Source organism: Fulmarus glacialis, unplaced genomic scaffold, assembly GCF_000690835.1.
Source record: "Fulmarus glacialis isolate BGI_N327 unplaced genomic scaffold, ASM69083v1 scaffold34452, whole genome shotgun sequence".
NCBI classification, from domain to species: Eukaryota; Metazoa; Chordata; class Aves; order Procellariiformes; family Procellariidae; genus Fulmarus; species Fulmarus glacialis.
Window position 1 is genome coordinate 8994 of NW_009196515.1, and position 5079 is coordinate 14072.

Sequence of the window (5079 nt, forward strand, 5' to 3'; positions counted from 1 at the left end):
GGAAGGTGTAGGGTAATCTTTTGATCAGTTTTTGATAGCATCTGTGTTTCTGAAGCTGCACAAGTGTGACAAATGGTTGGAGGATAGAAGTCTTCTACCATATCAGTAAACCCCCCCCTTCGCCCCACCCCACCCCGGCAAACAAAACAAATGCCCCATACCTGGAGACGTTTCAGAGCCTGAATTATTAATAAAATAAGCATGATAATGAATAATCTATGTTAAGCATTTTCTTACCCTTTATTTTTTCATTATGATCAGAAGAGGAATATGATTAACAGCAGTTTAAACTTTAGCAGTACAATTTCAGTATTAAATATAAAACTACACTGCAAGTTGATGTATTTTAAAAATGGTTATGTATACTTTAGCCTTAAATTTATGTATCAAATACAAGTAACTCAATTGCTTCTTGCCTTGACAATTAACATATCTAACAAATTTCAACAAGCCAGACATCCATCTTTTCCATTAAAAAAAATAAGCAAGCACACCAGCTCTTATTCATAGCAAGGGGGTGTAAAGATTCAACACTTTCCTGAGTGTTGTGCAAAGAATAACAGGTTTGAGAAAGTCAGTTAAGTAAGTGTAATGATAAACCTAAAGTTAAGCTGGAGGACCTTTTGATTAACTTCATATTTCATGTATTACTTGCATCAGTTGAAAGCAACATGAGTTACAGAACTTCCATGAAAACAAGCCACTTACAAGCAGGTGGTTAAGCTTGATCAGTTTATTAAAAGGATTATATGACACGGTTGCCTGCAATAGCAGGGGACTGGATCTGATGACCCAGGAAGTTCTTTCCAGTCCCATGTTTCTAAGCCATGCACCAAGTGTATCCAGCCCACACTTTCACAGTTGGAAAAAGCCAAAGCCACACACACACTCTCACAGAAAAAAAAAATTTAAAAAAAAAAAAGTCCTTGATGACACCATTTCATTTCTCTAGATATTCACTATGCAGAGGGAACAGAGCTAAAGTCCTGTACAGAGGATACATTTACTCGAGGTTGATGTGGTACTGAAGTCAGTTAATAATTAGATACCTCCAGGCAGATTCAGTTACAGGGCATACCAACACTGCACACTGCCAGACAATTTCTAATCAAGCCAAGAACCTCTTGCAGGAATGAGGTCTCTTTGCTAGCAAGCAGAGCACACTGAATAAGCTAAAAGCAGCTGTTCTTAAATGAACTACCCTACCAACCGTGAGTGAATGACATAGATGGTAAGAAGCATTTACCTACTAGACAAGATCTCTCTGCACACTCAGGCAGAAGTAATTAGTTCAGAGCAGCAACCATTGCTCCTACCTTGCCTGTCTCTTGAGTATGTTCTTTTTAAAAGCTAGTCTACAGAATCAGTGCAGCCTTTCTCAAGCACTACCAAAGTAGCAGTTTGCAGCTGCCATGCAAGACACTACTTTAAAATGGTAGTCAGACATTCCCATCGTTGTGGCCAGTTTGCTAAGACAGCATATGCAGCCATAGCAAAAAGCCTTTGCAACAACTAGAGATCTAAACAATTGCCTACATTCAGCCCATCTAACTTTTAGGCACTTGGTTAAGGTGTCTGGGCCCCTAGTCACCCAGAACTCCCCCCACCCCCCCAGGAAAGAAAAAAAAAAAAAAAATTCACTGAAGGCAGATAGTCTTAATTGCCTTCTGTAGGTGTCTCTTGACCCCCACTGAGCAAAGCTGCATTTCAAGCAACCAAGTTCTTAACACAGGCACCTCAGTTAGACAGGATGAATGGAGACTTGCATCTCTTAAGAGTATCAATACTCTCCAAAACCAAAGGCAATTAAGCAATTAAGGTTTGCAACTCCAGTTACATTTGGACACAAACTTACAGTCAAGTAATTAAGCTATAGTCCCTCCCTCCCAAGCATAAAAGCCTTCTACATGGAGGCTCTGCAATTTGGGGGAAAAAAAAAAAAAGCAAACATTCTTCTTTCAAACAAAGAAGAGTGGACACAGCTGCTTTGCCACTCATTCATGGGGAAGCTGAAGGATCAGAGAACACTTACTCAGAGTCCTGGAATGACTAAGCACTGCTAGTGCATGCAAAGCAGAAGTAACAAGATGGTTTTTAAATTAACCCTAGTCCTCTTCTCCACCCCACAAAATTCATGCAAGTGTTTGAGAAGATAGTCAAGACATAATAGCCCCACTTTCCAAAAAGGCTTAGGTTTGTTGTTTTTTTTTAACATACTGTAAAAGAAATGTCCTTTTGTTTTCTTTCTGTGGGTAGAGAAATGCATTTTTGGCATGTTTGAGAATCATAGGTATCTACGAAGTCCACGCTGTTTAAATTCTCCAACAAGTTTCTATAACCTGTCAAAAAAAAAAACATAAGCAACCTATACGTTTCCCCAGTATTGACATGCATGCTCAGAGCTCTCCACTTTAGTGAAATGAGGTGTTACTTCTGTGCTGATAGTTGACGAGTCAGCATTACACGACTTTGAGACCAACTAAATTAACATTGTCGTAATATGAAAGGCAAGCACAAGTTCATTTATTTATAGCAAAGGTCTTGGGTTACAGGAGGTCAGTTCTTGCCATCTTGAAAAGATAGGGGATAACTTATTGCATACATGTGCATTATAATTTAGCAGCAAGTCATTCATAGAAACACTTCCCTCCTACTGCTTTTTTGGTTTATTATCTCAATTATATATATATATTTTAGCTTTACAAAGCATTTAACACCACCTTTAAGTTAATGGTCTTTTATTGGAAAAAAAGACTAGCATTTACAACTTGGAATGGACATAAACTGTAATATCTTGAACAGCGATGTTGATAGTTGTGCTGAAGTCCACAGGCTACTCCGCCAGCTCCAAGTCATGGTACAGAAGGTTTTAAAAATATGAGAGTCCAAAGATGCTCCCTTGGTGAAGGTTTCTTTTAAAAATTTTGTGAACGGTAACAGCCCGACACCCGTTTCACTATAGTGCAATGCAGACAATGTTAAACCAGTATTTTAACACGGACATGCCATCCATAGTTAAGATCATCGTATTTTTGGAGCACAATGCTGCTACGTACAGGAGAACCATTCAACCTTTAGGGCTTTTCTCTAAGTTTTGCATCCTTCAACCATTTTGCTGCATACCATCCTGAGGTATAAACCAATTTTGAAGTAAACCAGCTATGACAATTTATACTACAAATTGAACTAGAATCCACTGTTGAACAAAAGAGTGGATCTTTTAGGTTGTTTTTTTACTTTTAATACAAATGTCTGACTGTGCTCAATTGTCAAGCTGCATGCATGAAAAACTGGCCAGCCCAAACAGTGTAATAGTCATTAGCAAATGGAACTTTTGAGTTCACTAAGTGCTTCCTTTTTTTTTTTTATTTTCAAGGTAGTACAATTATTTATATTGTAAAACTGATGTTTAACTTTATCTTTTGGGGACAGGACCACCAACCATTACATGCAGTTTGTGGACAGAAGGTATTTTGACATTCAGTTTTGCTATACAGAAACAGAATGAATAAATGAACATTTTTTTTGCAAGAGGTAAGTAAAAGATTCAATTTGATTCTTCTAGAGGAAAAAAGGTGTAAAGGAAGTCTCTTCACTTTGCAGTCATCATCTGTACGAATTCTGAAAAGATAAAAAGTCACTGTGATTTATTGTCTCAAGAGTATTTCAACTGATAAGTCTCTTAAACACACTTGGCATAAAAAAAAGCCCCTTTCACTGCATCTAAGTTTTTGTCCACAGAAGGGGACAACTGAATAAACTGGTGTCTCAAGTACTAGAAATTAATGCCCTATGCAACAGGCTTTCACTCAATCTGAGTAATAGTTTTGAGTCAAGACAAGCATCTTTTTACCTTCATAGTTGACTTGCCCATCCCCATCAATGTCTGCTTCTCTGATCATTTCGTCTACTTCTTCATCTGTTAGCTTTTCTCCTAAGTTTGTCATAACGTGACGTAGTTCTGCTGCACTGATATAGCCATTGCCATCCTGTGAGGAAAGAGGTGCACAAGATCATGATCAACAATCCTGACATTGAGTAACTCTGAAACTACATCTAGGTTTCCAGTAACTGCTTCTGAACTAGCCTTTCAGCACTTGGGACAGAAATACAGACCTGGTACACTGTACAACCCTATGTACTAGTCTCACTGCCTTAGGAAGCATGCGTGCCACCATATCCCTCTATACAATTATTGTACTGTAAGAATAACCGCATGCCTGATTTGTAGCTGCAATGAGGTATTTTTAGTGCTTTTAAAGAGCTTTCAAAAATAAACCCAGAAACAAGATGTTTTTTGTTTAGTCTCTGCTGCCTAAGCAAGGCCAAAAAAAACCAACCCCACCACAATTTCCCCACCAGTAAGAATAAAATCAACTTTCTCTTCTGTGTAATACTACCTCTATAACCAGACTGCAGGTGGCTAGGTTAGGCTTCTTGGATAAGATGATATAGAACAAACCTTCAAAGAAAACATTTAAATTTTACTTATAAGGAGTTGTAAAAAGCTTTGTGACAAAAAAAAGAGATAATGACACTTTTAAGTCAGTGTTCCCATCAGTAATATCCAGAACTAGAGCTCATCCCTAGCCATTTCAGAAATTGTCCTCTCCCATCTACAGGAAGAATACACTAGCTTAAAGCAGGAGTTCATATGGCCATCACCAGTAGATAAGCTACCTCAGTGGCTTTAAACACAAATTTAGTCTGCAGAAATAACCCCATAGGGTAGATGAAGTACTAACCAAACAATCGAACATTTCCTCTAGCATTTTCCAGCGAAGTACTAGAGACTGCCACTTTTTTCCATAAAAAGGAGAAGTAGTAAGGCCTTCTTCCACACATGCATGTGCATCAGCTTAGCAGCTGCACCAGCCATTGCTCAACACAATGCTCTTGTAACATCTGTCATATCCAAGCAATCCAAAGAGGGGAACCCCTGTTCTAGAAATAATTGACCATCATGTATGCCCAGGTATCCTTAAAGAAGACAGAGGGAGTTGAGCTCTTAAGTTTTCCTGAAAGCAACCTCCAAGTCCACATCTTGAAAACAGAACACGCAATACTTCATGTCCCTCT

The 5079-nt window shown here is 38.5% G+C and overlaps 1 long non-coding RNA gene across 1 annotated transcript; it reads right to left on the reverse strand.

Annotated features, from left to right (window-relative positions):
• Positions 1 to 221: 221 nt before the first annotated feature.
• LOC104072684 lies at positions 222 to 3999 on the reverse strand. The gene is made up of 2 exons (XR_683471.1): positions 3854 to 3999; positions 222 to 3621 (listed from the first exon to the last, which is right to left on the reverse strand). It is a non-coding gene; the product is annotated as an uncharacterized LOC104072684 (long non-coding RNA).
• Between the last annotated feature and the right edge of the window lie 1080 nt (positions 4000 to 5079).